We start from the raw sequence: 10,653 nt of genomic DNA on the forward strand, positions 1-10,653 counted from the left end.
ACCGGTGGTATACCAAGGCCGCTTGGCAAATCTCGGTCCATTCCGAGAAATTTTAATACCCGTACATGAAAAGAGACAAAAGAGTGCGCCGGAGGACATAGGAGTGTCGGATTGCAAAACGGACAATGGGGAAAATGCTCGGATGCATGAGACGAACACATATGCAAATGAGATGCACATGATGACATGATATGAAATGCATGACACGCAAACGAATGACAAGGCCACCACAACGAATAACTGGAAGACACCTGGCGCAACGGTCTCGGGGCGTTACACCTTTCAATGATGGTTGTGTGTGTCTGATGTTAAATGGAATCTTCATAATGTTATGTAACGTTGGTTTCGTTTGCACTAGACGTATTGCCATCCATAAATACTACATCTAACTTTTATTTTTTTAATTCCTAAATTGTTAGTAGTAGCGTGGGAAATAAGTGAGCACTACTAGTAGTTAGGTTAGTAGTAGCATCGGAAATAAGTGAGCACTACTAGTAGTTAGGTTAGTAGTAGCGCGGGTGCACCAGCGCTACTACTAATCATTTAGCTGTAGCATGATAGTAGTAGCGCGGGTAGCCGCACTACTAGTGGGTAGTTTTCTAGCGCTACTACTAGCCTTTTTCCTAGTAGTGATTCTATAGCCATTCACTATCTTTGTGGAATAAGTCTATTTTTATCATTAGGATCAACAGTAATACCTCCTTTCTTTGGGACATAATGAACAATACTTACCCATCTACTATCAGCCATGGGATAGATTATACCTACTTCCAGAAGTTTTAGTATTTTAGTTCTTACCAGTTCCTTCATCTTACGATTCAATTGTCATTGGTGATGAACAACAGGTTTAGCATCAGGTTCCATATTAATCTTGTGCTGACATAGAGTGGGACTAATGCCCTTAAGATCATCGAGAGTATATATATATATGTCCAATAGCAGCACACACTACAAAAAAAAGACACATCCGTGACATTTTGGGCTGAACGATTTTTTTTCTGTCATGCTAATGACACTTCTATGACGATAATTGTGACAAAACCCGGTATCATCATAGATGTGGTGGGATTCTACTTCTATGACAAAAAATCATGACAGAAAATGGGATTTTCGTCCTGGGCGGGCCGGAGACGTAGCTGCATGACGTTCTTTAGGCCGTCCATGATGGAAAAAACCATGGTAGAGGCGAGGGCGAGGAAAACATCGGGGAATTCCCGGTTACGGTGGGTGGTCGGGGGCCGAGGGATGCGCGTTTCTCTCGTACACGTGCGCACGTGGGTGCGAGGCATTGGGCTCTAACTGAACCCGAGCTAGGCATTAGCCTACTGAACCCTAGCAACTGCACTGCAGGCTACGTGTTACTAAACCCTAGCGATCGATCCCTGGCTATTAACCAAACTAGATCGAGTGATTCCTTCAGTACTGTTGCTAACTAAAGCCGATCGAACCTGCTGCCACCTTCCCTTGATGAACAGTGAGCGTTATTGGGGGGGGGGGTGGATGAATAGTTCCCGGTGGGGGTTGGATTAACAGGACCCCATGGTAGTAGAGGTTGTTGCCGCTGGACGAACATGACCCCTATCGAGCCGATTGGGGTGGATGAACATGACCCCATGGAGGGTTGGATGAACAGGACGACCCCGTGGAGGGCTGGTGGAACAGTAGCCGTTGGAGGGCTAGATGAACAGTAGCCCGTGGAGCGGTGGTTGAATAGGACACCATGGAGAGGGCTGGTTGAATAGTAGCCGGTGGAGGAGCGGTGGAGGTTGGATGAACAGGAGCCCGTGGATGAATAGTGGTTTGTGGAGGTGTGAGGGGAGACGCCGTGGATGAACAATGGCAGGTGGAGGCTGGAGGAGGTCGACGGTTGATGAACAGTAGCCTGTGGAGGCTCGAGGAGGTCGACGGTGGAGATGAACAGTAGCCCGTGGAGTCCCGTTTTGCTGTACGCCACACCCCTCATGATTAACAGGACCCCGTTTCGACCGTAGGAGGTCCAAGAGAAGTCCATTTCCTTCGTTTTGCGGTACACCAAACCCATCCCTATGAACAGGCTCCTGTTTCGACCGTGGCCAGTCAAACAGAAGGCCCTTTCCTCTGTTCTGCGGTATGCCAGGCCTCATTTCGATCGGATATTCTGTCCAAGCCGGTTGGCTCCCGATGAACACGACATATTCCGTTGCCTCACGATGAACACGACGCATTCCGTTGCCACCTGATGAACACGACGCAGTTTCTTCATTCCGGCCCGGCAGGTTGGCTTCCGATGAACAGGACACCTCGTTGCCTCTCCATGTACACGAGCCCTGGCCTTACGTATGTGTGAGTAGGCGTTCGAGACCCCGCCCGTATGTATGTACATGGCCGTATTTACTTTCTTGCACCCTGGCTGTACGTATGTGTACATGATATTAACGGGACTGCGTGACATGCTATGTGCACACAGACAGACCGACTGACCGGTTTGTACATAGACAACACTGCGTATGCTTTGACCGGGTGGGTCCCAGCTGTCAGGGAGGACAAGGACGTACTTCCTTGCGTGCGAAGATGTAGCTGGTGGGTCCCAGCAGTCAGGGGAAAACATTTTTTTTCATGAAATGCAGTGGCCCGTCCGGTGGGTCCCTGCTGTCTGGTGGAGGAATCATTATTTTGCGCGTAATAAGGTTGCACTTCGTTGCTATGGTCGTGGACCCAGCTGTCAGCCTCTCCACGTGTTGTCCTCTTCTGATGGAAGACATTCCTTGACCACGTTGACCATGCCATGCCGAGAGCACCAGGGCGATTTATGGCGGTGAGGCCTAGGAAGGGGACGACGCGGAGCCGGGGAAGACGCGGCAGTAGATGCCCATGCGGATAGGAGTACAAGGGTTCACTAGTTCAGCTGTGGTGTGAGGCCGTCATCGCCGCAGAATAACAGGGGGTGTGGGTGATTAGAGGGATTGCCTGGCGAGCGGTGGGAGTAGTAGGGGACGGTAAAGCATCCGCGGCAGCACAGCCGACCACAGGAGGCAGGAGCACGCGACACGACCGACGCTGGTTTGGGCGGCTGGAGCAAGAATACCAGAGGTAGAAGAAGCACCATGGCTGTTGGATGGACATCGTACGGTCACTCGCGCTAGAATCATTCATATTAATTAAGTTGACAAAGCCCTCCATCCCCGTCAACTTAGTAGGCCCACAAGTTAGCCTCCCACTTGGTGGGTCCCAGCTAGCAGGGAGAGTATTCATTTTTTTGTGTGTAATAAGGAGGTAGTTCCTTGCGTGCGAAGATATAGCTGGTGGGTCTGAGCTGTCAGCGGGGGGGGGGGGGATGTTTTTTCATGAAATATAGAGGCCCTTCCAGTGGGTCCCAGCTGTCAGGTGGAGGAATCATTATTTAGCGCGTAATAAGGAGGCATTTCCTTGTGTGCGGCCGTGGACCTAGCTAACAGCCTCTCCTCGTACATTCCACGTACGATGGATGTCACTCATTGACCACATTGACCATGCCGCGCCGAGAGCACCAGGGAGGTGGACGACGGCGAGGCCTAGGAAGCGAACTACACTGTGCCGGGGAGGACTTGGCAGTGGTTGCCCACTCGGTTGTGAGTACGAGGGTTTACTGGTTCGGCTGTCATCGGCAGCAAATAACAGTAGATGTGGGTGAGTAGAGGAATGGCCTGGCCAGAGATGGAGTGGGGTGGGGCGGTGCGGTCTGTGCGGCAGCATAGCCCGCCATGGGAGGCGGGAGCAGGCAGTCCCACCACCGCTGGTTTGGGCGGATGGAGCATGAAGATCAGATATTGAAGAAGCAGCACAACCGTTGGATTAACATCCAACGGTAACTGCTGCTAGAATCGTTTGTGCACTAAGTTGACAAAGCCTTTCGTACACGTCAACGTAGTAGACCCACAAGTTAGCCTCCAAATCTGTCCCAAACAGCATACAACCTGAAATTTCTAGCCAGATTTAAATTAATTTAAAAACTAAACATACCTTAATTTAAATTCAATAAAACTTTACCCGCACAAAAACAATGAAATTTAAAATATCAAAATCCGAAAGAAAAAAAGTATTTTGGAACTAATTGCCTGTTTGCTGTATTCTTTCATTTTACAACCCATTTATTATTACTTATATCCGATTTCTTATTACTTATAGCCCATTTTCTGGTCAAGCCTGAATGCATCCCTCCTCATGTTGAAAGATTTCCGGCACAACAGGGCGTAGAAAAGCAAGTAGGCCTACACTTGTTATTCTGCAAAAAACAAAATAGTTGGGCTTGCTATTTTAAGAAAGGAAAAAACTGGGCTGGTCATGTGGTAAACATATGAAATAAAAGCCTGGCTAGACGGGCAACAACTCCCGCACAACCCAGTTGATACCTTTCTCCGTCTCGAAAAATCAAAATTACTACGCGCTGCTGTGTCCCTACTGTCATCCTCACCATGTACAATCATCTCCTTATTCCTCTCAGTTGTTGACCATGTTGACAACACCAGAGGGAGGTGCCGCGGCGAGCGAACCAAGGCGGAGATGATGGTGAGGCCTCAGACGGGAACGAATAGGAGTCGGGGAAGATGCACATAGTTTTAGGGTGCGATGTGGCCACGATGCGTGCGCGGCAGCACAACCAGCCATGTGAGGCAGGAGCAGGCAGTCCCGCCAGTGCCAGTTTTGTTGTGATCTATGGTAGGGTGCATCGACTGCAAATTAAAATTTCCTATGCGCCGAACAACCAAGAACATGCTACGGGAGATGGATCCCAGTTAACCCCGATGGCGGATAACCGACCAGTAGGGGTAGATCGTGTCACGACCTCATCGATCCCAATCAACAGAAAAACATAGCCACATCGATCCCCATGTGCAGTTGATCTCATCAACCGTGCACACAGCCAATCTTATCAATGACAATAGATCTCATCTATTTCCTCCACATATCTAATATGCATACGATCTGAATCCAAATCCTATAGTAGTGGCTCTGATACCACTGTTGTGATCTACGGTAGGGTGCATCAACTGCAAATTAAAATTTCCTACGTGCAGAACAACCAAGAACATGTTACGGGAGATGGATCACAGTTCGTTAGCACTAGAAGCGCAGTGCCGTGCAGCGGAAGAAGAGTTGGGGCAGCGCGTCCGCGTGGATCGTCTCCTCCTCGTCCGATCTCCCTCGTACAACCAGTGGTCGGTTGCCACATACAGGTTTGCCGGAGCAGCGCAAGTGCACCGCCTCTAACGGTATCCGCGTGTGCAGGAGGAACGTCGTGCGGCGGACTGCTAGGTCCGATCACACAACCGGCGGCGAGTGGAGATGTCTATTCGCAACACATGCAAACCCTAGTGACAGCGCCGAAGCGATCATCCTTGATTGTGCCGCACCTCCACTATATATATAGGCGTCCGTCGCAGGCTCAACACTTGGGCCTCGCACGGATCCTAAAGCCCATAAGTCTACTCAGCCACAATCCGAATACAGTTCGGATCACATCCGACCAGTGTCCTCGGATCCGACCTCGTAGGTTCCTTCCCTTAAGCGCGCGACCCCTTAGGTTGAAGTCGGCATGGTCGCAGTTCGGATCACCTCCGAACTGCACGGTTGGTAGCGGCCTCTAGCAAGGCATGCCGAACACCAAGCAGACTATGAAGCTGGTTAGCGAATCTGTACATCACACTTCCATTCCTTTTGCCACACGATATATGTTGTCAAGCTCAAGGCGAGTGTGTCATCCTTGTGCTAGCCCGACCTCTTTCTCATTCCAGTGATGCCGACCACAAACCGGATTATCTCATAATCCTTGTCGCATGGCCATGCTTATCTTGGTCGGATCACATGAGGGGCCTAGAGTATATCTCTCCTGATCGGAGGGGCAAATCCCATCTTGCTCGACCACGTCTCACAGCATGGTTCTGGACAAACCCGAAACCTACCTTTATAACTACCCAGTTACAGAGTAGCGTTTGGTCGGCCCAAAGCAAGTCTGTCACCATCACGAGTACATGCGTCAGCTCAGGTCTTAGCACATAGAACATATGTTGTACTAGAGAATCACAGATGACATATCGCTGCGTCTCATAGTTGGGTCTGTCCGACTCAGACCTTATCTCGACTCGGATCCGACTACATCGAATCCGACCAGATCCTTCCAAGTCCATATTATCCGGTTAGCATCTAATGCTCCATGGCTAGTGAGACCAAGCCATCGACCGTGTCATATGCTAGTCTAGTTGGCTGCGCGTCCACACAGCCCTTTCGACTAGGGACCTTTTAGGACAGTCATCATACAATGCATAGTCCCACAAACAAGTCACGTACTTGCTAATACACATCATTGATAATGTCCAAGGACTATCTTTATTCATAAACACATAGGAAATATCATCATACATGATTGCTTCTAGGGCATATCTCCAACAGTCTCCCACTTGCACTACAGTTAATCAAATAGACATCGAATGCCCATAGCTCTAACGTGCCCCTCATTCTTGGGTTGTAGAAGCAGCATAGTCCACGAATCTGCAACATTTGCATCTGTGTGAATTTTGCATAACTCTACATCACCACTCTTTACGATCGTTCGTATCAGTCTATGTGTCTGACCTTGTGGTGATTCCTCGGCTCCCTGGCTTGCGCGATGGCACCAGAATTATCACAATAAAGGTCCAACGGTTTTACCGAGGCTGGGAAAATACCAAGATAATCCAGAAAGTTCCGTATCCAAACACCTTCCTTTGCAGCTTCACAAGCCACAATGTATTCGACTTCTGTAGTATAATCGGCCACCGTATCTTGCTTGGAACTCATCTAGATCACTGCTCCTCCGTTCATGACGTACATGAATCCGGACTGTGAACGACAATCATCTCTGTCGGTTCGGAAACTAGCATCGGCGTAACCCCTTACGACGAGCTCTTCCTCACCTCCATAAACTAGGAACATCTCTTTAGTCCTTTTCAGGTACTTCAAAATAGTCTTTACCTCTGCCCGGTGACTCTCACCTGGGTTGGCCTGGTATGTACTTGTTAGGCTTATTGCAAAAGCAACATCGGGCCGCGCACATATCATGGCATACATGATGGATCCAATTGCCGAGGCATATGGAATCCTACTCATCCTGCTTCGCTCATCAGATGTCGAAGGACTCTAAGTCTCGCTTAGCCTTATACCACGTGAGAGTGGCAAGAACCCTTTCTTTGCCTCACTCATGTTGAACCGCTTCAACACTTTATCTATATACGTGCTCTAGCTTAAGCCGAGCAGCCTCCTTGATCTATCTCTATAGATCTTAATGCCTAAAATGTACATTGCCTCATCAAGGTCCTTCATCGAAAACTTGCCATTCAATGACTCCTTGACCGAGTTCAGCATCGAAATATCATTTCCAATCAGTAGTATGTCATCCACATACAAGATCAAAAACACTATTGAGCTCCCACTTAACTTCTTGTATAAACAAGAGTCCTCTTCGCTTTTGATGAAGCCGAAACCAGTGACGACCTCATCAAAATGAATGTTCCAGCTCCGAGATGCTTGCCTCAACCCATAAATGGATCTCTTGAGCTTGCATACCATACTAGTGCTAGTCGGATCGACAAAACCCTCAGGCTGTATCATATACACGTCCTCAGTTAAATTTCCATGAAGGAAAGCCGTCTTGACATCCATCTGCCATATCTCGTAATCGAAATATGCAGCTATAGCTAGTACGATCCTCACTGACTTCAGCATCGCTACCGGCGAGTAAGTCTCGTCGTATTCAATTCCTTGAACTTGTCCATAACCCTTAGTGATAAGCCAAGCTTTGTGGATCTGAACATTTCAATCCACATCGGTTTTCTTCTTAAAGACCCATTTGCAACCAATGGCCGTTACGCCAGGCGGCGGATCAACCAAGTCCCAAACTTGATTCTCATCCATGGATTTTAACTCGGATCTCATGGCCTCCAGCCATGCCTCAGAATCTGGGCTTACCATCGCTTCCGCATATCTAGCCGGCTCGTCGTTTTCTAGCAACAATACATCGCGCACTCTGCGCAGTCTTTCCAACCTCCGTGGTTCCGGTGCCGCTTCCACTACGGGTTCCCTGACTAACTCCGGTATGATCTCATCACCAGCCGAGTCGTCCCCGAGTGGTCCTCGAATTTCTTTGATTCGGACCGTCGTCCCACTGGCCTCCCGACTGAGAAACTCTTCTCAAGGAAAACCCCGTTCCGAGCAACAAACACTTTGTTCTCTTCCTAGTCGTAGAAGTTATATCCCAAGGTTTCCCTCGGATATCCCACGAATATGCATTTATCCGACCTGGGTGTAAGCTTGTGTGACATAAGTTTCTTGAAAAATGCTTCACAACCCCAAATTTTTTGAAAAGACAAACTGGGTCACTTCCCGGTCCACATATCATGTGGTGTCTTGTCTACAGATTTTGATGGTACCCTGTTAAGTGTGAAAGCTGCAGTTTCTAGAGTGTATCCCTAGAATGACAAGGGTAAATCTGACTTGCTCATCATAGATCGAACCATGTCCAACAAGGTGCGATTCCTCCATTTTGATACACCATTTCTCTGTGGCGTACCCGGAGGTGTGAGCTGAGGTACTATACCTCTGCTTTTTAGATGATCATCAAACTCCTGGCTCATGTACTCACCTCCACGATCAGATCGTAGAAGTTTTCTTATCTTGCCGAGCTGATTCCCCACCTTGTTTTGAAACTCTTTGAACTTTTTCAAAAGTCTCTGACTTGTTCCTCATCAAATAGATATATCCATATCTACTCAAGTCGTCAGTAAAAGTCACGAAGTACTGATAGCCACCTCTGGCAGTTGTGCTCATTGGTCCACACACATCACTGTGTATCAGTTCCAACAGCTCGGATGCCCTCTTACAACTCTTTGCAAAAGGAGACTTAGTAATCTTGCCAAGCAAGCATGATTCACATGTCTCGAATGACCCAAAGTCGGTCGAAGTTAGGAGTCCATCATCATGGAGCTTCTTCATGCATTTCAGACTAATGTGTCCAAGCCGGCAATGCCAGAAGTATGTCGGATTTATCTCATTGGGCTTATGCCTCTTGACATTCACGTTATAGACCAGTTCCTGTTCTAGATTCAATATAAATAACCCATCAGCAATGGGTGCATAGCCGTGGAACATACCATTCAAATAAATCGAACAACCATTGTCCTTTAAATTGAATTCATAACCCTGACTCATCAAGCATGAGGTAGAAATAATGTTCCGACTAAGTGCAGGAATGTAAAAACAATTATTCAATTCAAATATAAATCCAGAAGGAAGATGGAGCTGCATCGTGCCGACCTCCAACGCAGCAACTCTTGCTTTGTTGCCGACCCTGATGTGAATCTCCCCTTGTGCCACACACCTAGTTCTTACCAACCCCTGCATCGAGTTGCAAATATGAACAACCGATCTGGTATCAAATACCCAAGAGCTACTAGGTATGTCAGCAAGATAAATGTCTATAACATATGCAACAAGTGTACCTTTGCCTGAAGCAGCATTCCCGGCCTTCTTGCCATGCTCTGCAAGCCACTTTGTACAGTTCCTCTTCTAGTGACCAATTTCCTTGCAATGATAGCAAATGGTCTTTGAGTCCGGTCTAGACTTCGGCGCAGCGGCGGAGGTTACCACCTCCGTGCCCTTTGCCTTAGCCTTCTTCTTAGACCAACTCTTCTGGAACTTAGCCGATTTCTGCACCATCAACACTTGATGCGTGCCTTTCTTAATATCCTGCTCTGCCACTTTGAGCTTCCCATTCAATTCAGTGAGCTTCTTATCCATGCCATGCATATGATAGGTTGAGATGAACGTCCCATAGCTGGGCGGAAGAGAACCCAGGACTGCATCAGTAGCCAGCTCATCCAAGAGCGGGAAGCCCAACCGATCCAAAGCTTGCACATATCCGATCATCTTGATCACAGGCGGGCTCAGTGGATCACCTTCCTTCAGCTTACAATCCATCAAGGATCGCCAGAAGTCTAACCTTTCGGTCCTAGCCTGCACCTGAAACATGCTCTTGAGACTCTCGATCATATCGAAAGCCCCAACGTCTTCGAAATGCTGCTGCAAATCGGGCTCCATACAAGCCATCATGAGGCAGCTGATCTTGTTTGATTCATCAATGAGTTTCTGGTAGGCATTCTTGGTTGTGGTACTAGCATTATCGGCAGGTTCCTCTAGAAGCGGATCCTCTAGAACATGTTCCTTTTATCATGCTTGAGAACAATTCTCAAATTTCTATACCAGGTAGTAAAGTTTGTTCCATTCAGTTTATCCTTTTCCAGAATTGATTTCAATGCAAAGTTGGGTTGAGCAGGTGGTGCCATTGATCTACAACATAAAAATATGCAATCACTAAGCAATGTGTTCATGTACAGTAATTCTAGCCTTAAACAGAAATACTCCCATTGAAGTCAACATCCCTCCGCAAACTCACAGTGATTCAGGATCCGACTAGCACATGCGACTAGTGAGCTTTAGCATCACTGCTAGACAACATGCATATCCGGTAAGCAACTCCTTGCTAATCGTACCTCTACACGACTCCTGTCGGTCGGGTAGGTATCTCATACCCTTACTCCCGACCTCTTTTGCCACAAGGCCCAAAACCATTTTGATAGCCTTGTCAAGTCAACCTAATGTAGTGCA

Source organism: Triticum aestivum, chromosome 6A (genome assembly GCF_018294505.1).
Source record: "Triticum aestivum cultivar Chinese Spring chromosome 6A, IWGSC CS RefSeq v2.1, whole genome shotgun sequence".
In the NCBI taxonomy this organism is placed as follows: domain Eukaryota; kingdom Viridiplantae; phylum Streptophyta; class Magnoliopsida; order Poales; family Poaceae; genus Triticum; species Triticum aestivum.